Genomic DNA, 26,468 nt, shown 5'->3' on the forward strand with positions numbered 1-26,468 from the left:
TCTGCTTTAAGTTCAAGAGAGAAATGTAGCTTGAAGTCCATAAAGAAGCCTTAATCTTCAGGTGATGGGAATTCCAATTTCAGCCTCATGCATGTTGGGGAGAATGAATCTACCTTCATTCCAGTGAAAATCTGAAGTGATACATTTCTCAAAATAGAAACAAAATGTAATTGATCACATTGCCAAACTGTGTCCTTTCTCTTTCATTGCCCTTCCAACCAATTTCAGATGTGCTTAGGGGAACTTGCTATGGCACTGAGAATTTGAGTAATGCTTCTCTCTCAGCTCTCAGATACGGTTGGGAACAGCAGGTGGAAATAACAGAGAAATGAATGCCTTGTGTTTCAGAGGGCTCTGATTTGCTTCCTTTATCGAGCGTGGAGAACACTGAGCTTTTTAAAAGGGAAGAATTATCTCAAAGAAACTTTTTGAGCAAATAGACTGCTACTGGACCAACAGACTGAATTTATGCCAAATATAAGTAGATCTGTGAAGAAAGAAATCACTACATAGTAACTCATAAGAACTAAAAGTAACATGCTATTATAAAAATACCAATGATATTATCTATGTTGATTCTGCTAATAAATTTTAGTTAAAGTTTCTAAAACACAAATGCAAACAGGAAAAAAAACTGTTACTATTCAACTTTTGATACCCAAAATGAAATATAGGCTGTCTCCGTCTCTCTGTCTCCCCCCGCCCGTGTGTGTGTGTGTGTGTGTGTGTGTGTGTGTGTGTGTGTGTGTGTGTGTGTGTGTGTGTTATGTGTTGATCTTAGGTGTCTTTCTCCATTGCACTTCACATTCAGTTTTTGAGACAGGGTCTCTCATTGATGGAGCTTACTGATTGGCTAGGATGGACAACAAGTAAGCTAGGATCTACCTGTCTCTGCCTCCTCGGTGCTAGGGTTACAGAGGGGTGCCACCACAACCAGATCTTGGATGGGTCCTGACAACCCCAAATCAGGTCCTCATGTTTATGCAGGAAGCATTTCACCTCTCAGCCTCACAGTTGATCCTTTATATCTCTGTATCCTACATCTTCAGAAACAACCACATCCACATCCATATGGGAAACACTCATGGAGAAAATGCATCTGTACCAAATTCCCTAAGCAACATAGAATAACAACTATTTATATAATATTTACAGAGTAATATGCATGCTCTGCAGACAACTTAAATTATGCATGACTATGTGCATAGGTTAAGTGCAAACTATATCATTTTCTACAAGAGGCTTAAACATCCATGGAATTTGGTGTCATGGTGGGGCTAGGAAGGGTGCATCCTAGAACCAGTCCTCCACAGATGGTAAGGGATTGCTGGAACTTTTGTTGGAGAAAAGAAAGAAAAATTCTCAATGATGTTATCCTACCCTTTAGACAACCAATATTGGTCATTTAATAATTTTTTTATAAGATAGCTCTCATTCATACCAGAAGACTGAAAAAGCACACCCATTCTCCACTTGGTTGTTTAGGAAGTTAAGTGGGGCAGAAAGGAGCAAAGGCAGTGAGTTGAGGAGACATCAGAGCTGCTGGATCACTTCCCTGCCTCTAAAGCCCAGGCTCAAAACTCCCAGAGCTACAGAAACATCCTGATGGGTATGCAGGAGCCCAAGGTACTCAGAACTATTGGTGTGCAACACTCAATGCATTCCCACAGACAGATGGTCACTACCCAACAACTTTCATATAAAAAGGAAGAATAGAATAGGGCTGCAAGCAAAATGCAGGTCGATATGGGAGCCTGGTTCCCCAAGTCAGAATTCCAGAAAATTCTTCAACCCTAATACAGGAGTGAAGAAGTCACAGTCACAAGAGCATCAATGAACCAACAGAGCACCCTGATTTTGGCTCTGGGTCCAGAGCAAATGACTAATACCACAACTGCCAATACAGATATCAAGAAAAAGGGTATCAAGAATAAACCCCCAGTGGTCCATGGGATACTAGCATACTAGTCAAGCATACATAAAACAGAAGCTATTATTCTTACTACATAAAAAAACTGGGATAAAAAAGAACTTGCTATACCACTCTATAGCTGCATTCATTTGCTAGAGATGCTATACAATGGTCCCCAGGACCATGAACAATTGGTCCCTTTTCTTGTGTCTTCATGTGATTTCTTCCTCCATACATGTTGCTGTGTCCTCACTGCCTCTTTTTATGAAGACACCAGTCTTCAAGGCCCATCTCTGTGGCCTCATTTAACCTTATTGATTGAAGAAGTGCCTTATCTCCAAAATAGTCACATTCTGAGGTCCTGGGGTTAGGGCTTTAGCACATGAGTGCTGGAGGCAGAGGATCAGGGAAACATCCTTTAGCTCATAACAATAAACACACAGAAATTAGAGTTAGAATATTGTAATTCTTGCCGTGTTTTCTTAATCTGGATAACATGGTGTTATGTCAAGAGTGTAATTTCAGAAGTTAACACTCTGCTTAAGACATTCCCACTTCTTCAAAAAAAAAAAAAACCACAGAAAAATGTTATGCTAGAACTATTTATTCCTTCTGGTTAGTGAGCCTTTTTAAAAGACAAATTCCTAGGCCAGCAAGATGGCCCAGCTAGTAAACTCACTTGCCACCAAGCTTGAAGACCTGAGTTCAAACCCCCAGGGTGCCACAAGGTTGAAGGAGAGAACTGACTGCCATAAATTGTTCTCTGGCCGGGCGTTGGTGGCACACGCCTTTAATCCCAGCACTCAGGAGGCAGAGGCAGGTGGATCTCTGTGAGTTCAAGGCCAGCCTGGTCTCCAGAGCAAGTGCCAGGATAGGCTCCAAAGCTACACAGAGAAACCCTGTCTCGAAAAAAAAAAAAAAAAAGGTCTCTCATCTCCACATACACTGTAGCAGGCATGCATGCATGTGTGCATGTAGCAGACACACACACACACACACACACACACAGGAAACGTAAAATGTAATAAAAACAGATTCCCAAACACTATCTCTCTATTGAGTCTGCACTCAGGATGAGTGATTCTCTGCAATAGCAAGAGCTGTTCAATGAAGAAGGTAGGTTTTCCCTGGCCACTCCAGGAAAGCATCATTATTTTTTACTTCTTTTGTCCTATTTTTGTTTTCATTTTCCTTTGGGAAATTACTGACTCCCTTCTGTGCCATAAGACAAGAGTCTCTATGCTTCTTTAGCCTGGAGGTACTCAGGAACCAAAGACAGTTAGCTAATTCCTCCCAAGACTTTCCATTTTAAGTGCAAAGAAGGAAAACACAGTTGGGGCTGCCTCTTGAGAACACTGTGGACCATACCACCAGATTCCTGGAGGTAGTTCTGTTGTCCTCCAAGCCTGGTACCTAAGCCTCTTTGTTCACATTAGCCAAAGTTTACTCCTTTGGTTAAACTTGTGACCTGTGACTAATCCAATCCTTGAACACTAAACGGGAAATAGACTTGGCCGTGAAGTAGATACAGCCCAGGTTCAATTACAGATTATAATTATAACTTATAATTATTATCCCTTAGTTAGGAACTTTCCATAAACTTCTTAGAAATGCAAAGACATGAACTACAATTTATCAAGAGGTGTAGCCTGGAGGAACTGTGTATGAGTTAGCAGAGAGTAGCGGCTAGGAAAAATACTTATCTTTCTTTAAAAACAGGGGAAAACAATTATCCAGATTCTGTTTTCTGGTATTTAAAGGTCAACACCTAGACCTAAAGTCTGTCTTCAGGCTTGAGATAATAGGGCTTTAGCATCAGAGTGAGAAAATCCACAGGAATAAGCAAAAGGTCCTAAGAAACTCAAATATACATGTTGGATTCTAAGTAGATAGTTACTATAATATATAGACTAACATCAGGTCAGGTGCTATTTGCATTTCTCAGTTTTGTGTCACTCTGTCCATTGCTGTGACAAATAACCTAAGATAGACAACTTGGACAACATAGATAATAAAGGCTTGCTTTTGGCTCAAGTTTTAGCCCTTTGTTACTTGGTCACATTGCTTTGGACCTGTGACAACACAGTAAATCATGATGGAAGCATATCATAGAAGAGGCTGCTTACCTCACAATAGCCAAGATGCAGAGAGAGAGAGAGAGAGAGAGAGAGAGAGAGAGAGGAGAGAGAGAGAGAGGAGAGAGAGAGAGGAGGGAGAGAGAGAGAGAGAGAGAGAGAGAGAGAGAGAGAGAGAGAACCCTATTCCCAATTTCCAAGGGTACACCTCCAAAACTTTATCTTCTTTCAAGTAAGCCCTTCTTCAATGTTTCTGCCATCTCCCAACAGCAGCAAACCTTCAACACATGCGTTTTTGAGGGACATTCCATATTTAAGCTACAGCATGTGACAAAAAATCTGAACTTTAAAAAGAAGAAAGGTTCATCTTAGCTCAGTGTTGAGGTTCAGTCTACAGATTATTAGTCCTGTTGATTTGGGGACTGTGGCAAAGGAAGTGCATGATAGGCTGTGGAGATGGCCCAGCCTTTAAAGGTATAGGCTGACATTTGTCTTTTTAAGTACACCAGGAAGTGCATCATGTGGGAACATACTGCTCACCTCATAACCATCAAGAAGTAAAAAGCAGAGCTGGAGAGGTGGCTCAGAAGTTAAGAACACTGACTGCTCTTTCAGAGGACCTGGGTTCAACTTCCAGCACCAACACAGTGGCTTACAACATCTATAATGAGATCTGGTGCCCTCTTCTGGTATGCAAGCATACATGCAGGCAGAACACTGAATACATAATAAAGAAATGAATCAAGAAGGAGGAGGAGGAGGAAGAGGAAGAAGGGGGAGGAAAAGGAGAAGAGAAGGAGGAGGAGGAGAAGGGAGGAGGGAGGAGGGAAGGAAGGAAGGAAGGAAGCAAGGAAGGAAAAGGAAGGAAGGAAGGAAGGAAGGAAGGAAGGAAGGAAGGAAGGAAGGAAGGAAGCTGTCTGAGATAATTCCCTCTGAGGACAGGTCACAAGTGACCTAAAACCTTTGATTAAACCCCCACCTCTTGAACATTTCTACTACCTCCAAATAGAGAGTGGTGAGTTAGGTTTCAACCCTTTAACACTTGGACCTTTGAGGAACACTACAGATCCAAAACACCATCAAGAGAGTCAGAAGTCAAACAGAGGAGAAATAGATCAGAGTTATACTTAACCTACTTCCAGAGGCTACTATGAACCCCAGCAGTCTAGAGTACAAATCTTCAAATCTTCTTGCATTTTATCTTCAGTAAACAATGCAGCATAGATTTCAAAACAAGTTCCCTGAATTCTATGGGCTTCTAATGTAGGCAACTGAGCCTACTAACAATCACACTACTATGGCATAGTGGTAGCTTTAGAGGTTGGAAAATAGGATAGAGGTCACCAAAGGATGCATGGAATTCTCAGGCAAGACATTAAAGAGATGGGTGCTGAGTTCAGTTTCAGAGTGAGAACATATCTCTGAGACAAGTCTACTCAGTTTCAGAAAATAAATTATGTTTTGTTTAATAGCACAGAGCAATTAGGAGTGAAGCCAGACTAGAGACACTGGAGGCTTTTGAAGATGTGCACATCTTCAAAATGTGCAGAGGCTGATCATTTTCTTCTCTAAGGGAAACAATTAGGAAAAATAAGCAAGTTCTCAAAATCCAACTTCTTCATGGTCCAGAGATTAAACTTACAGAAAATATAAACTACAAAAGCAAGACTGACTTTACCCAAGAAGAAAAGGGTTTAAGACAGATAAAAGACTTTAGGTCAGTGTTCATTGTAGGAAAAGAGAATAAAGGGACTTTGTTACCATTGTGAAGAAAGCATTAGGTAAAAACACAGGGTAAACTCAGGGAAATAAGTTTTGCTTCTGACATTTTCTGAAATCCCTTTCTGTTGGCAACAATCATTTTTTTAAAATTCCATTTACAACCCAGGAGATGCTTATGATAAGCAAGCCTAGAGTCTCCCATGCTATTACATGCCTTCAATTTTCCAGCATTTTCCCTGTGGAGACACTAAAAATTCCCTGTGGGCTTCAAAATATCTTAAGTACCTTAGTCATACAATTTTCAATTTGAACTGCTATCACTTGTAAGCTTTTATGATTCAAAAAACCATATGGTATGACATTTCAAAACAGCCCCAAAGACTATCATAACATTTCTGTAATCATTTAACCCAATAATGTATTCTAACACCCCAAAAATGTAACTGATTTCAAAAGCCATGTTTCCCCTGGCAAAGCACTTGTTTTAAAGAAACACAAAAGTGTCTCACAGGACACTGAATGTACAGATCACTGCTTAGGTGATAGTGGCTAACAGTGTACAGATAGATATTAAGCCAATACCATATTCCCCCTGTGCCACTTTGGCAAATGAGACCAAGACTAGTATAGCTAACTGATCAGTGCATGGGTATCTCAAATATGAAGTGCACAACATGGCTATTTGTAGCATGAATAATAAAAACTCAGAGGCAGATACTGGGATTAGAAGGAAGCAGCCAGCCACTAGCTCTTACCTCTATCTCAGACTGAGAGGGTGATCTTGTCTCCACAAATTCTCAGATTGTATCTGTCTCCACCGAACCTCAGACTGCTCTGCCTACACTGCTCTGTCTCCTGCCTTACAGTCCTCTCTCGTGCTGGGATTAAAGGCATGTCATCCCAAGTGCTGGGATTAAAGATGTGAGCTCTGTTTCTCTTTTAGACTGATTCACTCTCATGTAGCCCAGGGTGGCCTTGAACTCATTGAGATCCATCTGCCTCGGTCTCCTGAGTGCTGGGATTAAAGGTGTGGCCACCATTGCCTGCCTCTATGGCTAACTAGTAGCATAGGTGTGTGGCTAACTAGTGGCTTAGTGTGTATGTGGCTAACTAGTGGCTTAGCTCTTAACTAGTTGTGTGGCTAGTGGTTTTGCTCTGCACTCTACACTTCAGGTAAGCTTTGTTAGATTACAAACAAAATATCACCACAGTGCTCCTGCAGAAAATAGGAACCAAGACTTCCCCAGAGAATCTCCTTGGCATTGTCTCCTTTCATGCATATCACAGCTTATTCTAAAAGGTTTCTTGGGATAACCTGGATCATTTGTGTCAAGGTAACCGGGGGAGGGTGTTTAGTCAAAAAGGCATTTTTCTTGTCCTCTCTTCTATTGATTAGATAACAATCTTTGATTTGCTTCTTATTCATAAACCGTGATTGCTGAGAAACCATTTTGTATTGAACTCATTTTGTGTATAAAATTGTACTGAAAATGTGAACTCCAATGGATTTAATGGTAATAAACATTTCTAGCTATGTCTACATGATGTGAAGGATTTCCCAAGGGCTTGTATTTGGACACTTATCTCCAGTGGGTGGTGTTCTTTTGGAAGGTTGTAGAATCTTCTTGGGGTGGCCCCTCACTGGAGGAAGCAGGTCCCTGAGGGTGGTCTTGAGATTTTGTATCACAGCCCTACTTCCTGTCAGCTCTCTATGTGACTAGCTGCCTCACCCCGATGCCACCACGTTTTCTGCCATCCTCTGCTGTATCCTTTCAAACTGTAACCAGAATAAGCCCCTATCCCCTTAAGGTGCTTCTACCTAGTATTTTTCATAGCAGTGAAAAAATGAACTGATTCAGATCTCAACATTTTGTGGAGGGGAACCACCCACTGCCTACATGCTTAGGAAGTAAATTATTTCATTATGACATTTGTTGAAGTCAGTGAGCCATCAGGATAAACGCTAATTTCCTCAGTTCTCATCATAGAAGGTTTGATGAGGTTGATTCTCCATGGAGGAGTTTATTACTGATCCAATTTCTCTGCTTAAAAGAATTCTCTTAAATATTAAAGTTAGGATGTAACCTAGCCCCAGGATGGAGAGTTGACATAAAAGTCAAAACAAGTATCAATAAACCTTAAAAACAATCAAGTGTGTTTTTTTGGACAGGATATTTTTCAATCATATTACATATTATATAAAATACCAAATTTTACATAATACAGTCTGATAGATCTTTAGTAGGCCCCAGCTCCCCCTACAACATGTCACTATACTTTGGAAAGGAAGGTTAGTAGGGAAAGGAATAGACATATTCTTGATGGAATGAGTGACACTCACCTCCCCTGCATTCCTTGCTCCCAGGTGGCTGTCACTCACTGTTTCGGATGTAGACTCCCAGAAGGGTCATTTATTGAATAGGCAGAGACCTATTCATGGAAATGTATAAGCTGGGCCCAGTTCCTCTGCCTACTATTCTATGGTGAAGATAATTGAGTGGGAAATTATGACCAGCTACAGGGGAGCCGAACAAGCCTGTGGGAGAAGAGCCATCATGAAGACTCTGAAAGAGTGAGTTGGATTTTCTCAAACTCTACTGGGTGTCCTACAGTCCCCGAGGTCTATAAATACTTGCAAACATTCTCTCCTTTGATTTGAGCTGAAGGTAGTGGGCCACTATTCTTACAGTCCTGAGAAACACAGTGCTCTGAAGAGAACAAGATTTGAACTGCTGTGAGAAGCACTTACAGTGGAGCTCTGTGCTGTCACTTGATTCCATCCAAAGTCTGGCCACTCTGAAGCTGTTTCTGTGTCTTAATTGCCAAAAAAAAAACAAAAAACAAAACAAAAACAAACAAACAAACAAACAAAAACTACGTCTTCATTTTGTTTTCTAAAATACAGGGAGTTTATCTCTGTGAAGCCACTTTAGAAGCAGTTTTAACCAACAGGCTTAATGAATGAGTGGCACACTTCTGCATGTGGATGAAGGCTTATTTTTCCTAATGAACACCTTAGAAACACCTCTGTATTCATTGATTGCTATGCTTTCCTTCCACCAAGACGCACACTCCCCTTGAAAAGCACTGGAAGCTCTGCCGGGATTATGTGTCAGATCCGATGACCGCTTCTAAAAGCCGTTGCTCTTCCACGTAAATTATTGAGGTGGTTTCAAGTGCTGTGATTCTAATTGCCTCTTATTTCTCTATAATATTCTTCTGCTCAAATATTTGGAAGAAAGGCTGCTTATTGTTCCCTCTAGTGGCGGCTGGGACATTCATTTCAAAAATGCTTCTTTTATTCTTTGCCCTTCTATTGTCAATTTGATGCAGTTTAAAAACACTTTTTCCATCTTGCAGGACATGCAAATGATGGCATCATTTATATTATATTATCATGGTGTTGATAAATAGTCAGAATAGTTTCATAAGAGATCTTCCTATTTTCTTTATGTTTTGTTTACCCAAAGCTTATTAGTTTAAAAAAATTAAATATATTCCTTCCAGTTTGGAATATTATCAGTAACTCTATAATCCCAAAACTATCGTTTATATTTGAGTCCAGGGACCTTTTTGTTCATGCTTAGTCATGGCTGCTTCTCATTTTCTGGGAATTTACATTTCACATGAAATAAGTCACTCTTGGGGTTTCTGATTCCATTAAAACCAGGGTCTGGCACATGTGATTCCTAGAACTTGGCTTTCTCTCCCTTTTTCCCTCCTTCTGCACTCTCCATTTCTTCCCATCCCAAATGTGCATGGCTGAGGATGGGCTCCCACTTTGTCTCCTTTCTTCTCAGGTAGAAGTTTAATGAAATAGTTTTCTTCTAACGTGTTTGCTTCTAAATGCTAATGAGTTGTATAGTTTGTGGCAGAGGGTGAGGAAGAACAGTTGAGAAAAACAAAAGAGATAATTAAGCTGAACAGGTGGCTCTCGACAAAAACTTGAAATTAGGACTTGCCTTCACCCGAACATAATCAAGAGATAACTGTTAATTAAAATGACTTTGATAAATAGTTTTGTAAAATGTCTTGTTCCTAGATGAAAAGACTCAGTATTTTAAGATGTCAATTTCTCCAAATTGATCTGTAAATTCAAGAGCATCCCAACAGAACGTAATAAACGTTAGCAATTGTTCTTGAAGTTTATCTGAAATAATATGCAAGCAAAAACAGCCAAAAACAACAAAAAATAATAAAGGTAGGAAAGGCTATGTTTAATATGTTTTTAATGAGGTTATGAAGCTACAAAGCTGTGATGAAATCAGCAAAAGAAAGGTGTGCCAATGAAGCAACAAAAGAAAGCATATAAGAGGAGTGTGGGGTTTTAGTAAGGCTAATATTTGCAATTTAAATTGGTGAGAGAAAGGGGAGCAGATCAACCAATTAACTGTTTGAAGAACCTGCCCCCCCCCCAACACACTCCATTCAACTCTCCTCATACTAACTGGGAGTCTCAGTAGGTCTATGGGTTAAAATTTAAAGCACTGTGAACAGCTGAAAACAAATAGAAATGAGTGTGTTGATAAATAACCAAAGGAAGGGAGCATTCATGAGCACAATACAAAACCCAGGGAAATATCTATTATAATACCAAACAGATTTGACATTTGAAGTCACTTTAAAAAAGACTTGCACAATTATGGTCAGAAGACACTAGTTTTAGAAAAAAAAAAAGGGAAAAAGGAAAAAAATGCCCAAATATTTGTGAAGACAAAGTGATGGTATTGTAATTTGCACAGACCAAGTCATTAGGAAAAAGATGTCACAGTGGGGAAGGGACAAAGGATGTAAACAGGAAGGCCACAGGAGAAACAATCACAAAGGGCCACACATGCTGAAATGCTCTCAGCTCTCACTAATGATGGAACCCAAACTCAAGCTACAATACCCAAGAATTTATCATGCATAATTTGTCTGCACATGTTGAAGCCATGACCTCCAGCACTATAAGTAGGAGTGCAAATTAATACATCCTTATTTGAGGTAAATTTGGCAACATTCATCACATGTTTTTAGTTAGGCAATTCCATTTCTATGTCTTTGAATTTTGTCTGACAGAAGCATCTTACAAGAATGAGCAAGTGTGTGTTCATCAGTGTGGTGTGTGTGTCTGTGTGCGCGTGCACAAGCGTGCATGTGCTCTCTCCCTCCTTCCCTACACTTCTCTTTCTCTCTCTCTCTCTCTCTCTCTCTCTCTCTCTCTCATGCCAAAATAGCACTGTATCACAATATGGCAATTTCTAAACAATATTACACAGGATTACTGTATGATCCAGTAACCTACTGTGGTTTGAATGTAAAATGTGCCGTATAGGTTCATGTGTTTGAACATGTATTCTCCAATTGATGGTGCCATTTGGGGAGCTTGTGGAGTCTTCCTTGTTGGAGGAAGAATGTTACTGCATCCTGTGTGTGGATGAAATCTGAGCATCCTGCTTCCTAACTGACAGGCTTCTCTCATGCTCCTGCCTCCATGCCTTCCCAACATGGTGAACTTTATCCCATCTGGTACAACAAGCTAAAATAAATCTTCTCCCCCACCCCCCCAGTTGCTTTTCTTCAGGGAATTCTATCACAACAAAAAAGTAAGTAATACAGAATTAAAAAAAGACACTTGTGCCTCCATGTTCACAGCAGCATAATTTGCAACAACTGCAAAGCTGGAACTCATTGCTGTGCAACTATCTCCACTATCTATCTTCAGGAATTTTCAATCTTCTCCAACTGAAATTCTGTGCTCATTGAACACCAGCTCATCATGCCTTCTGCACCCATCATTTGGAAATCATAACTCTACCTTCTGGTGCTCTAGGAACCTCACATGAACAGATTCATACAATATCCTTGTGACTGGCTCATGTTACTTAGCACACAGTGTCATGAAGGTCATCAGTGACATTGCATGTATTTTTCCTTCTTTTTGAGGCCAAATAATAGTTTAGTTTTGTATGGGCCACATTTTAAAAATTAACTAGCAATAGATACATGAATTGCTCACCCCCATCTAGTTCATCAAGTTCCCAAGACAAGCATTTCTGAATATAACTAACAACGGATAATTCTGTTCCTTTACATTTTCACCTTTTAATTCAATTGTGTATTAAGTTATTTTTCTGGACAAAAAGTAGCCTTAATCCATGATGAACTTTTAGGTAGACAATTAAGATGACAAAATATTCCCAACATTATGTGATATAAATGATAGAAAAGGATACATCCAGTAAGAGATGACTTACTGTCAAAAACATCTCGAAGGGAGTTAACCATAGAGTTCCTTCACTTCCTTCACTGTGTGTGCTCACTGATTTTTTGCATTTTTGCTATAGGAATTTGTCACTTTCCATAGGGACATCAAAGGTGAGGCAAACATGGTTACTGCCTTTTCTATGCTCACCACTCAGGACTTGCAGTCTAACAATCAAGCCTGTCACGGCACAGTTGGGCAGTGCCTTATCCATGTGCATTGCAAAACTGAGATGCCTATCTGCATTGTCAAACACTGACCTCTGAGCTTAAAAGCCAGAGCCATCTTAACCTGAGTAGCTGTGACTGCCTGAAACAGACCTTGAGATCAGGCCTGCAGACATCTGCTCTTAGAAGGAGGGGACAACGAGGATCATCATCACTCCTCTTCTAGTTGTTTGTATTTCTGCCCCAACTACACATGGTCTCTGGAAATGACTGACTATAAAGTAAATGGAAGGCTAACTAAAGAGGACTTCCATGTACATGACCATAGAAAGGTTGTCATCCATGCTGGAGTGAGAATTTTCCATAGCACAGCTGTCTGAGGGTCACCCACACTCCTATTAGTAACTCCTCCCATGCTCTGAAAGCAAGCCCCCAAACACCCCATGTCTCTCCAGAGCAGGCTTGGTCAGGATTGTTATCTGGCCTGTCCTTGGTGCTGTATCTGAGTGGAGGGGTCCACTTTTGTGTGCATCTTTCCAAGAAAATTGCCCACAACCACCTGCAGTGTCTGTTCTTGTTGAACCTGTTTTATATACATCCGTGACACATTTTTCCCAGTGACAAGAGACCCACTTTATACTTCCACAACCACAAGCTGCCGTCAATTCAAGGTTTTACTGTCTCCCTGTGAGTTCCGAATGATAAAATCAACATTTGATTTTTCCCCCTGCCATACACACTATAATTTATCCTTTGTGAGGCTTTAATTGCAGAATCTGAATACTTCCCTCTGGAGCTATGACATCAAAGCGCCAGATATGGTGTAGGAGATGGCTTCTTGCTTGCTTGTTCTGACGAGAACACAAGGGAATTCTAATTCTACCAGCCCACCCCCCAGATCTGGAGTTTAAATTTAGGTCATTTAATTATATTTATGAAATGAGGTGAGTTTCTAGCAAGAGTAGGTCTCTGCAGTTGGAAAGCCACCTTTTATTTCTTGGTTAAAAAGTAGAGCAGTTTCTTGTTAATAATATTAGCAAGTGCTATTTATAGCATGCTATACATTCCCAAGGAGTGACGTCCTAATTTTGACTTCCAAGCAAGAGGCAATAGTTAACTCATTTTTATTCTTAAATATATTGGGAAGGCAGCAGGCCAAATAGGAAAACAGAATATGTTCTAACCGCCTTTAGAAAAAGCTAAATGGAATTAAACTAAGTTGTTAAGATACTTCCAATCACCAGGCAGTGGTGGTACACACTCAGGAGGAGAGACAGGTGGATCTCTGTGAGTTCGAGGCCAGCCTGGTCTACAGAACTACACAGAGAAGCCCTGTCTCGGAAAACTAAACAAAACAAAAAAAGTTGCTTTTAATCTTGCCCCTGCTATAAAGGGTTAACCACAGTTTTATATTTCAGTCAAATATCATAGGTCTATGTGAAGGAGAGAGTAGCGTAAGCTTGACAGTCAAATATTTATGTTATGGAGTTATTTGTGCCCCTTTTTTTCTAGACCCTTCTCTATGTATTTCTGCCACAAATGTAAAACTAAAATTCTGTCCTATCTCTCTACATTTGACTCTTCTAGTGAGGAGATTTAAATTGCCTAAGCACTAAGTTGAAGGCTTCTAAGATAAATCATGAGGCGTTTATAAATCTCATCATTTCAAAGGCAAGAGAATGATGTTTGTGCACTTGACTTATTACTAACCTGAGGATAAGGTTGCCCTAGAGGCAACAAGACTGCCTAACCACCTCAGGGTTTGCATACATCAGAATAAACAACAATTTGAACATAAATACGAGAACAGATAGTTCATAGCAATAGCTACTGGGTTTTTTGTTTTGGTTCATTTTTTTGTTTTGTTTTGTTTTTCTAACTGCCCTAATCCATCTATCTCTGGGTGAAAACTAGAAAAGTTACTTCCTGCCATGTTTCTAAATGACTCTAAAGGGTTACAACATCATCCTTTGATGTTAGGCAGAAGCAAACCATATTTCAATTAGAAAAGATAGGGAATATTAGAACTCCTCAAACTGGACATTTCCCCGTCTGAGACCACATCACATACCTGTGGACCAATACACTCACAACCTGCTGTCCTACTGGCTTCGTCTTTGTAAGGTAGGCTCACCATTCTTCTCCCTGCTTCCACAGAGGTGCTGGCTAGAGTTACAGGGCAGAAGACAACTGAGCTATGCTCCTTGCTGACTTCCTGCTCAAGGCCAGGAGTCCTAGGCACTGAGGTGAACAGTCTCTTTGAGGGTAGTCAGAAATCTAATCCACAGGAGGTCTCTTCAGATGTGCCTACTTCCAAACCCCACAGGTTTTAAGATTTACAAAATGAACTGTGCTGGGCAGTGGTGGCTTATGCCTTTAATCCCAGCACTCAGGAGGCAGAGACAGGCCTCTGTGAGTTCAAGGCCAGACTGGTCTACAGAGTGAGTGCTAGGACAGGCTCCAAAGCTACACAGAAACCCTGTCTCAAAAAATGAAAAAAAAAAAAGTGTTGTTTCTGTTGTTTGATTATGTATATGCATATAGATGAGTGTGTTCATGGAAGTATAGTTGTCTGAGAGGCCAGAGGCCGCAGATGGATAGCCTGGATCAGGAGTTACAGGAGGTGGTGAGTTACCTGACCTGGGTCCTCTGACAAAGCAGACAACACTCTTGACCATTGAGCCATCTCTCTGCCCAGTTTAAGCTTTCAGACTGGAGGTTTAATCACAAAGATTGGCAAACTTTGGGGCCATCTTCATAGCCACCAAGAATTCAATGTTGTTGTTGCTTTGTTGTTTGCCAGTTTCTCCTGTAATGTCCCATGGAGACATAGTCCATTCTCTCGCCCCAATGATCCCTCTCAGTTCTTGATCATCAGTTTGGCTTCCAATGTCCCAGCCCCCACCCTATCTAGTCTGGAGCTATTTAAGTCCTCTATGTGCTCCCCTTCTAGAATGCTTATTTCCTCCAGCCATTGAAATGTGTGGCTATACGTGATCTTATGTTGCATAATGTTCCTGGGGAGCCTAGATAGAGCAATAACAGGCCAGTGAAAAATTTCACCCAATCCATCTTGGTGAACCAATGAATTCATTGGGATTATGTTCAGGAACATGTCAATAACTTACTGGTGGCCTCAGCCAGAGTGTGCCCCTCCCCACCCAGCAATGTTCACCTCTTATATATCCTTGGGGTAGGGGTGACAGTTCGTGAGTCTTCCCGCTCCCACATGGGATGTTAATGCACTCAGTCTCCTGAGGCCTCATACAGGTCAACCACAGATGCTCTGACTCATGATGGAGAAACCTTGAAGGAAGCAGTCACACAACTGTTGACTGTTTTTGTTTTTTAGAGCGAAGAGAAAACATTTCCTCCTTTCTTAGACCACATTAGAAGTTCACTGCTGTTCTCAATGTTTTCTTTAGCAAAGCTGTAAGGGCCCTTTACATTTTTCTAAAATAGTCAAAAGTCTTACAGCCCTGCCCTTCCCCTAGTGGAATTACTAAATAAATTATGGCTTGCCCATGGGGGAAAATGTCAAGTATAGCACATTAATAATATTTTTTAAAAAATAAATATATACACACAATTAGGTAATAGATGACTATAAATATTAATTATATAAAGATGAACATTAACATAATTTTGCAAGAAAATGCTCACAACATGGTGTTTAGTAACACAGTGGATGTAGAAGCTGTTTGTACAATTAAAAACATTTTTAAAAATCAAAATTAGAAAACAGAATCTCAGTCCTGCTCATCTCCAGGGACTAGATAAAGAGTAGCATTAATTGTTTTCTTTATAATTCTATTTCTCTCTTTTATGGCCACATACTGTCTTTAAAATTAAAAAAAAAAAGCCTTAAGGTATAGTAAAGTGTAAAAGGTTCTCAAGGAGGGCTACTCCTCAGCCTTAGCAGGGAAGAGAAAGGGCTTGACTTGTCAACTTCTGTTACAGTCATGTCCACCTCTTTCCAGGAGGGAAGCAGTCTCCATCCTGGCTTTTGTCAGCATTAGATTCCTTGGTTTTCAGAAGAAAACACCAATTTCATCCCTGGCTCTCCTGGCTGATGGGTATGTCCTTCATCAGCATCATGGACGAACCGTGTCTGAGCTGCACTTTGAACTCTGCTCGAAACAACTCAAAAGCCAATGGGTTGGGGTGTGTGTCTGGGGGTGGGATGGAGTGGTAGAACTCCCAGGCGGCCCCATAGTCTAATTCTTTGGACCTTGAAATTTCATCCCCAAATCATTTTTCTTCTATTAGCCTGTGGTGATGTACAAAACAATGGGTTTTCATACAGTCATGTACTTTGATTGTATTTACCCTCTCATTTGCCCCTACTTCCCCAAATTCCCTTCCTTGTCCCTAATAGTCTCCTTTAGTCACCCTCCCACATTCATAATCTTCCTCACACACCAGATTTCAGATGTGAGAGAAAACTCCTAAGATTTGACCTTTTATGTCTGTCTGCCTTACTCAAGATGACAACGCCCAGTGTCATCCATTTTCTTAAAAATGACATGATTTTGTTCAACCTCATGCTTGGCTAATATGCCTTTGTGTATATGTACCACACCTTTATCCATCTGCTGGAACACAGTCAAAACAATGATTATTGGTTAACAATGTCTTGGGGAACTGTGAGTAAGGCTCCAGGAAAAAAAAAAAAAAGCAGAGGGTTTTTTTTACCTCAAGTGCATTTTGTTCTCTGGATTATTCTTAGATGGGATTTTGTGCCTACTGTTACAAACATTTACATTTAATTTATAAGATATGTTTTTTCTTGTTGGATCTCAGATCATAGCTATAGAACCCAACCTGGTCAGTACGCTGCATTTGGATATGGACTTCTGCTTTCACTTTCATGCTTTCCCAGATATAATCAGAGTACATGCCAGGCAACTGTGCTTAAATTCCTCTGTCCTGAGAAAGTTCTGGAAAGGGCTGCTCTGCTCTGTTAATATTTACTATGTGCTTACTGGCATTTATTAACATGTTTTTCTGAACTCAAACAACCTTTCTTGGACCACTGCTTTCTTTGTTACATTAGTGTGTAAAAGTACACTGAAACTGAAGTAAAGTTCACCTTAAATAAATAAAGGTGTGAAGCATTAGACTGTAGTCGGCCGCATTCTTCCAGGTCCTCAGATCCCAGGTCCACAGACAAGATCTGCATAGGCTGGTGGAAAGGAGATGCGCTCCATCCATTTATTTCTTGGTGGTTACTTAGGTCCCACGAGTTGCCTGCCGTGAACCATGTTGTTCTAAGCATGGGTGTGCTGATACTTCTATTATATGTTGCTTTGGTTCTTTCATGAGTAGTGTATCTGGGTAATATAGTCCAGATTTTAGCCTTTTGAGGACCTTCCCTACTGATTGTCACAGCATCTGATCAGTTTATGTTCCTACCAGCAGCCAATAAGGGCTCTTCTCTCTGCACTTCCTTGCCGGCATATTTATCATTTGTTCTCCTGGTGACCCGCCATTATGACTGCTGTGAGCTAGAATGCCAGTGGAGTTTGCTTCATATTTTCAAAATGGCTAAAGGGGCAATTTTTTATTATTATTTTATTTTTAGCTTTTCGAGACAGGGTTTCTCTGTGTAACAGCTCTGGCTGTCCTGGAACTCCATCTATAGATCAGGCTGGCCTCGACCTCACAGAGATCTGCCTGCATCTGACTTCTGAGTGCTGAGATTAAAAGCGTGCACCACCACCACCCAGCTAAAGAAACATTTTAAAATAGGTTTCGTTGTTATTTGCCTTTCTTCATTTGAAGTGTCTGTTCAGTTCATTTGTCTGTTTATTGATGATTGATTGTTCTTTCAGTGTTTAACTGTTTTGGAGTTCTCTGCACATTCTGTATAATAGTTCCTTGTCAGGTGAGCAGCTCACAGAAGTTTTCTACCATTCTGAAGGCACTGTCTTTAGTTCTAGTATTTTCCCTTTGCTGTATTGAAACCTTTAAATTTCATACAATCCCACTCATCAGTTATTGCTAGTGTGTACTGAGCTATTGCAATGCTGTCTAAAATGGCATTGCCCATGCCTACATCTGTTTTCTCCTAATACCTTCAGTTTCCATAGTCTTTGAATCCATTTAGAGTGGATTTGTTGTTATTTTTGCATTTAATTTTTTTTACACTTGAATATTAAGCTCTACCCCACAACCACATTATTGAGCTCCTTATAGAATTGCTTTTAATGGGATGCATTTACCCACAGAACCACCAGTGTGCATTGAGAAGCCACATGCAGCATCCTTATGAAACCCACTGTTGTGCTGTATGTTTTCACTACGTGACTTCGTCTTAAGAGGAAATGTCGCCTGGTCAAAACCCACCATTTTTCTTCTAAACAATAAGCCTTAAAAAATACCCTCTATGTACACTGTAATTTACATTGCCATCTTACAAATTATGTAGCAAATGCCCTCCCCTGCCTTTGTTTCTGTTAAGCTATGGGCAAATACACAGCATCTCTATTGCAATGGTCCATGTATGTTTGTGTGGTATGTTGGTTCCCGGGGTTTCCCTGGGACTAATACCTTGCAATATTTTTTCAATGATTTTATACATTCCTTCAAAGAGTTCTGGGACCAAAAAGATAGGAAATTTTTTTAATAATTATGAATAAAGGAAAAAAAGCAAGCAAGGAGGAAGAAAATAATGCATGCATGTATGCAGACAGACAGACAAGAAGGAAGGAAGAGAAGGAATGAATTGGTGGGAACTCCAGGCTATGATTTCATAGAAATAAAATATGGAGAGATGTTTTACTTCTGTGTTTTTCTAGAACAACCCACTGTAATTTAAAAGGAGCAGACATGATGAAAATACATCAAATGGAAGACTTTTCTCAGTTTTTGGTTTTAAGAAGTACTGTCAGAGTCTAAGCCTGAGGTACATGTGTAGTTCTGAGGAGACTTAGTGTATAGACTTTCTTACAGAACAGACCAACAGTGCTGAGGGACCATCAGGGGTGTGGGAAAAAGTGGTGTCTTGCTTCTATTGCTGTGAAGAGACACCATGACCAGGGCAACTCTTATAAAAGGAAACATTTAACTGAGGGCTTGCTTACAGTTTCAGAGGTTTAGTCCATTATCTAAACAATAGCAGCAGAGAACAGGCAGGAGTGGCACTAAAGAAGTAGCTGAAAGCTACACCCTGATGCACAGCAGAGAGGGACAGAGACACTGAGACTTTTGAAACATCCAAGCCCACCTAACAGGGACTCATTTTCTCCAACAAAGCCACACCTTCTAATCTTTCTAATCCTTCTCAAATAGTGCTACTCCCTGGTGACTAAGCATTCAAATAGATGAGCCTATAGGGGCCACCAAAAGTGACTTTGTTCTGGTGTTTTGTTTTTGCCATTTTCAAGTTTATGTTCTATGTTATAACTTTAAACAGCCTTCATTTGTAGACTCCTGGATGTGGGAAAACAAAGCTAGGCTAAACATCAGAGCAAAGGAGTGTGGACTCTGCCAACCACCAACAGGTGACCATAGGATTGAGGCCACTTCTTTCATGGAATTTGCATATGGTCTCTCAGAACCTGCCAAGTGTGCACCTCAGAAGATCTCTGCCATTTCGTCAACCTCCTCCTGGTTCTCCGTGATTTCTGTCATCTGTTATTTGCATTCAGTATTATGTTATGGTGTCTTCCATCATCTGTTGTCTTTTTTTATTTTCATTCAATGTTATACTGTGGTGTCTTGACCTTCCCTTCAGGCTGGGTTTGATCTCTCTTCCTTGCTTGTAAACTTCCCTGGGCTCTCTGCTAACTTTCCCTCCAGAACAGTTTACATCTAAGCTGCTGAGTCATAGAAGGGGGAGAAGTCTGTGGGTCACAGCACCAACCAAGTGAGGACACAGACTCATTAACCTAGGACTTGGAAGGATGCTTGCAAACCGGAGCAAATTCAGAAGGCTCAGAAAGCAGCCAAGAAGTCGATGCAGAGGGAAAGGTGCAGAGTCCATTCCAACAGTGGGAAGGATCCGGTCCCACGTGTCAGAGGAGAAGGTATGCAAAGCCCTTTTAGTTAGCAGCAGGAAGACGCCTCCTAGGATGATTTTGATGCCTTAATAGAAAGGAAGAGAGACAACAGAAGCAAAGTTCTGTGCTTCTGGAAGCCTTGCTTCAGCGATTGATCTTTAAATATTTGCTGCTCAAACCAAAGTCTGGATGGATATGAACTTTACATTTTATGTTTCTCAAAGGTCATTGAATTAAAAGTCAACTTTTTAAAGTAAAAAAAAATGAAGCATAACAGTATGTGCTAGAAAACCCTGATAATACAAACACTTTAAAAATGTATGATGGTGGCAGCTTCTGGTGAATCAACAATAATTAAGTATAAAAATGGTTACAAATGTAGGTATTGGTGGTACCCAAACACAAAGAGGCTTCCTATAAAATAAAGTATGAGTATGGCATTACAAAAGCCTCCTCAATTCAGCCTGTACCTCCAATGATCATGTCAGTTTCAATTCAAATAATAATATAATGCTGATTATAAATGTATCATCTTATATACTCTGATGAGACTCATAGAAAAAAGGGCATAATTATCCCATATTTCAAATAAGAAAAGTGTCAGGGAAATTAGATAATTTCTCTAAGATTATACTACTATAGTAAGAATAGAGGCCTAGTCTATTAAAATGCAAAGCCACTCATAATACTTTCCACAGCCAGACACAGTAGCAAATGCCTGTAACCCTGGTAATCACAGATAAGTGCTAGATCATGGCCAGCTTAGGCTACACAGCAAAAACCTACCTAGGGAAAGTAAAAAGAAAAGAAGAAGGCAGATAGGAGGATGATGAGAGGGAGAAGGAAGAATGGAAGGAAGGAAAACAGAATACTGGAGAGCAGACCAATCTCTACAGCGGCTTTCTTGTTCTCAGCTACCGTGGAAAACTCATACATACAATCTAGAATTGGGATCACCACCATTCACCCATTTTAAAACTGAGCAGGCACAAAGAAACCCGAGCCTTAGATTTCCTTAGCTCTGGTGTTGGAGAGATGGCTCATCAGTTAAGAGCACTGGCTGCTATTCCAGAGGATCCAGGTTTGATTCCCAGCATCCACATGGTGCCTCGCAAACTCCAGTTTTGAGGGTATCTGACTCCCTCTTCTGGCCTCTGTGGGTACTGCAGCACATGGTGCACAGATGTGCAAGCAAAACACTCACATATATAAAAGAAAAAAACATTCCTTAACTGTAAATTACCCTAGACAACAATGCCAACTTACTGTTACAATATTCATAAGATAGTATACATAAAAATGAAGATGATGTCTGTCTCATAATAGGCAGTTATTGGGTATCAAGACATGCCGTTGCTGTCCCTTACATGCACTGAAATGCACTGACATTTAATTATTTATTTATGTGTTCCCTTAGAGACAGAGTTCATCATGTAGTCCAGGCTGGCCTCTCACACTCAGCTCCTTGTCTCAGCCCCCACATATTAGGATTGCAATATTGTTATCTGAATTGGCACACCTGCTGATATTTGACACCTCTATATATGCTGTGCTTCTTCAGTTAGATTAAAAAACCCCACAGTTCATACTTGTTTTGTGTCAGCTAGCATGCAGTGGGTTCCAAGTTCTAAACAAGATTTGCCCTGGGATAAAAGAGAGGAAATCCACTCAGTCACTATGGGACAACTTGAGGAATGCTTGATTCATCTGAGAACAGCGGTATTATGAACCTGAATTCCTTCTCTCAGTTCTATCACCTGTGGCTCCTGTGTTGTCCCCAGTCACATTCCCTTCCATCTTGCCCATGTGAAGGAGGACTAAGGTGACCACAATTAAGAGCACTAACCCACCAGGCAGTGGTGGTGCATGCCTTTAATCCCAGCACTCGGGAATCAGAGGCAGGAGGATCTCTGTGAGTTTGAGGCCAGCCTGGTCTACAAAGCTACACAGAAAAACACTCTCAAAAAAACAAAAACAAACAAAGAAAAGAGCACTAGCCCACATTACATATATCTGGGAGGGGATGGCGGCCTCAGTTTGATTATTTCCCATACCACTATCCAGGATTCCCTGTATCTCATGGGCTCACACTGGCCTCAGTTGCCCAACCTGAGTCAGTCACTGGAAGTTGGGAATCTCAGAGTTGACTTTATTAATCATTTTAAGGGAAACAGAATTAATCCACTCCCCTCTCAAACCTTTGTACCTTCAGGTTCACTGACTATGCCTGATTGGATGAATAAGGGTAAGGTTATTAGAGGTGGAGATTCTAGAAGCATCTGGAAAATTGGCAATGAATTTGCCTAGGAATAAACCAGGGCTGCCTGATTTCAGAGTTTACAATGCAGAATTTCACTGGTCACCTGGGACCATCCTATTTCAACTGAGATCCCTAAATTGGCTTAGATCCCTAAAATCAACTCTGAAGTACAGATGGCATAGGCAGAGAAAAATCAAAGCGCTTAGCAATATCACCTGCAGCAGGTCCCTCAAGAGCTCACTTAAGCCCTGCATACCCACTACATTAAGTAACGCTGAAGTACATAGCAGTTGATCGCTGCTCAGCGCTCTCCAATCCTCCAAGCAAAAGCCAGTTTACTGTTGGAGTCTTTAACACTCTCTAACACCAGCTAATCTCCCTGTAACAATTACAGAGTGAGTCTTAAGTTGGGAGCTTTGAAGGGCAGCTGTCTGAACTTTCACCCACTAGTGTATTTTCCTTTCGTTTAATTTTACAGTTGCTTTGTATCTTTGCTAAGCAATATTGGTCTTCCCATTTAAATTCCCTTTAAAAACAAGTCTACTCATGGAAAAGAAAGTTATAGGTCGATTTGGCAAAAAGGGTTTTCCTGGATATGCAGAGAATTATGATAGTAATATGTATCAGTACATGCATATGGCAACGACGTGAGAGTGTTGTGAAGACAGTAATTTTGAAGAGCATTTGCCTGGGACAATTAGAAAGCAGTTGTGGATGTTTAATTTGAGAATACAGGGCCATCTAGCACAGAGGGCAATTATCCTAGTAGCCACCAGAGGGCACTATGTCAGCAACTTTAAAACTTTGCAACAGCATCAGGTCGCCCGTGCTTAGGCCCTTGTTCCTCTAAGAATGGTCAGCAGAGGGCAGTATCAACACCAGGGTGATTGTTAGAGAAGCCAACTCTAGGGGTCCCACAGAAACCTAGCAAGTCAGAATCTGCTTTCCATCAAGAGCTCCTAGGTCATTCGAGTGTGCTTTGTAGTTTGGAAGCACTGGGTCAGACTGACCTTCCGGATGATAGCTGAGTGCTTCCCACTTCGGGAACCAGACTGACATGTCTATGCATTTGGAGAACTGTATTTGCCTGTGGGTTCTACAACCACACAGCTGGTTTTGAATCCAACTTCTTTCTCTGACAGCTTCACTTGCTCAATAAACGGGATTTCCAACGCACAGAGTGGTTTTGAGGAATAGATGCACAGTAAATGGCTGCATATATGAGTCATTTGGATACAGGGAAGCCGTTTTATGAGTCATGGTGGTTTTGTTTCTGCTGTCCTTTGCTGGCTTTGGGGCCTCACACATACAAGGGGCGATTATTCCTGTTGTATTCAATGAGCTTTCTGGGGTCTGTCCCCATATATTGGTGTCTGCTGTGAGTACACAATGGAGAAACAGCATGAAGGATTTCACATCCTAACCATTTTACTGACTTCACAACACAAAAGATACACACATTCAAAAGGGACAAAGCATAGCATTGTTCCTGGCCTAAAAGACCAATAAGCTGTTTCAACCAAATATTAAAAATGACTCATAATTTGAGATGTGGCATTGACACCCCCAGAGAATTCTCCAATATTTTCCCCTTTAATGGACTCAAGGACCAGAAATTGGAAAATGAGTAGAATTCTCCAAAGTGTATAAAATACAAGGTTCCCTACCTGTGTGCTTTGGTTCTCCACTATTCACTTCAATTGGATTTGCAGTTGAGTGGTTTCCTGCTGAGTTCTGGTGCCTGAAAAGATGAGAGGCCCAAGGAGTCTCAGTGCTGGGATAGATCTCCAGGGTCCCACCCTTGAAACTTCATGGGGCAACTGATGCTGTGAAACCAAGATTTCCTTATCACTCAATTGTAGACCAGGATACTCCTTCCTCTTTTCAAACATGCACTTTTCCAGATTTTTTTTTCATTTTTTTCTTCTCATTCAATGAGCATGTATTTAAGGATAATCAAGGCCACGCTCTAGAACCATGATTCTCAACCTTCCTAACACTGAGACCCTTTAATGCAGTTCTTCTTGTTGTGGTGACCCCAACTATAAGGTTATTTTACAGTTGTTTATATTTTATAGTTTAAAGTTTGCTATCTCATAACTGTAATTTTGCTACTGTTATGAATCATGATGTAAACATCTACGTTTTCCAATGACCTTAGGTGAACCCTCTGAAAGGGTCTTTGACTCCCGAAGGTGTCACAACCACAGATTAAGAACCATTGCTCTAGAAGAAGGGATTTCTAAAATATGAATGTGGACACAGACAAAGAACAGTCAAACAAAGATTATTTCAAAGTTCCAGAAAAAGAGAGAAGATAATGTAGTTGGGAGAAAAGTGGACAGCTTAGAGCCAGCCATTAGGCAAAGACTCTTAAACAATCTTTGAATGTGATGACATTTCCTCCAAGCTTTACAAAGGGAAGAAGGAAAAAAAAACTTCTACCCAGAGAATAGCTAAGAAAAAACCCCAAGGCAGGACAGAATTTGGTGCATTTGAGAAGCCAGAAGACTTATAATGCCAGTAGAGAGCTGGTAGAGATAGAGTAGGGCATAAGAAAATACATTGCCAATGAGTCAGTAGCTGCCCAAGGTATGGACACCTGGAGATGTGAACCCAGGGGCCTTGGGACACACTACGACATCTCTTGCTTGTATTACCTAGAGTAAACAAGATGCTGTTGGGAGAGGAAGCTGCCTTTCATAATGGGGCTGGTTGGCTGGAGGTTTCTCTGGTGCTCACACACGTGCCTATTTAAATGATCTTCACTGTGTATAGAAACAGGCTGAGTCTATCCCTTTGTGTTGCATGTCCCACCATGGGTTATTTTTGAATGCTCATTCATGGTGGCTCTTGAAGAGAACATTACAATGTAGAAATCAAGCCCATTCCTGAAAAGTCTCAGATATGAAAATTTCTAGACCTAGCAGCAACAGTTATAATTACCTTCAGTTGTAAATCTGTTTTTTTCTCAAAGCACCATCATTCTTCATAATGAGTTCTATAATTTCCCCATAGACTACGACCCATTTCAGCTGAAGTGCTGAAACGAAGCACCAACAGTTGATCACTGTCTGCAATTTGCATTGTTCTTTATCCCAGAAAATATTCCTTCTTATTAACCAGATTGAGACCTATTATGAATGTCAATGTAACTTAATTAAAGCATAATATTGATCATAATACCGCTCTCCAGACTCAAATGCCCTCCCCAATGATGCTTGCTTACCTAAACCTTCACTGATGAAGTACAAAAGTAAATCAGATAAAGGCATTTTTGATGAGTTACGGAGATTTAACCAAAGTCTTTCTTAATGAAAAAATAATAGAGAGTAGGAGAAGAATTGTATCTGCTAAATTATACACATGAAAGGACTTCAATAAAATAAGAAATGTGTTTTGCTACCTTTCTCTCTGTCAGGCGTATTTATTAAACTCCTAAGTACTCAATTCACTGTGTGCTATAAATGTTAGCCCACACAATTAGTTCACACTCTGTTAATTTCCCCAATTGTGTTTATTATTACTTAAAGTGAACAAAGTATTAGATAAAGTTTACACTCTCAACAAAGCATTAGATAAAGTTTACACTCTCATGTCTCTTGTTTAGTACTTACATATGGAGTGCACAGGAAACTGAGGTGACTTCTATATTCATGGAGATGGTCACAATTTTTTAGAAAAAAACCCACCCATTTCTTTAGAAAAATATTTTAATGGATTTATGGTTAGGCAGAAAAAGGTCCCGAACTGGGTTGGTGTTTGGGGAATGTGGGTCAGTGGGAGGTTGAGTGTTAAGGTATCGGAGAATTGAAGTTCTTTCCATTTAAGGCTTTCTTGTGTGTGTGTGTGTGTGTGTGTGTGTGTGTGTGTGTGTGTGTGTGTGTGTGTGTGTGTGTGTGTGTAGAGGAAGTTGTAGTTTATTTGGAGATCCTTGGTTGGAGTTCTGTGTAGTTGTTGCAGAAATGACTGAGTTGTCATCATCTTGGCGTTAACAGAGGGAGAAAGAGATGACTCAGTTTTGAAAGAAAAGGCAACAACAGACAAGAAAAGGAGTTCCTGCTTGGGGATTCCCAGAGCCT

At 40.5% G+C, this 26,468-nt stretch overlaps 1 long non-coding RNA gene across 2 annotated transcripts in view; it reads right to left on the bottom strand.

The window, feature by feature from the left end:
* The window catches only part of LOC103160142, a 37,441-nt gene that overhangs the window by 9,728 nt on the left and 1,245 nt on the right, over positions 1 to 26,468 (bottom strand). The window contains exon 2 of one of the 2 annotated variants that reach the window (XR_004770552.1): positions 24,054 to 24,127. This is a non-coding gene — a long non-coding RNA (uncharacterized LOC103160142). Of the gene's footprint in view, positions 1 to 24,053; positions 24,213 to 26,468 lie in introns of both variants that reach the window. The other variant, XR_003486299.2, reaches the window with a different exon arrangement.

Source organism: Cricetulus griseus, chromosome 6 (assembly GCF_003668045.3).
Source record: "Cricetulus griseus strain 17A/GY chromosome 6, alternate assembly CriGri-PICRH-1.0, whole genome shotgun sequence".
Taxonomy (NCBI): Eukaryota; Metazoa; Chordata; class Mammalia; order Rodentia; family Cricetidae; genus Cricetulus; species Cricetulus griseus.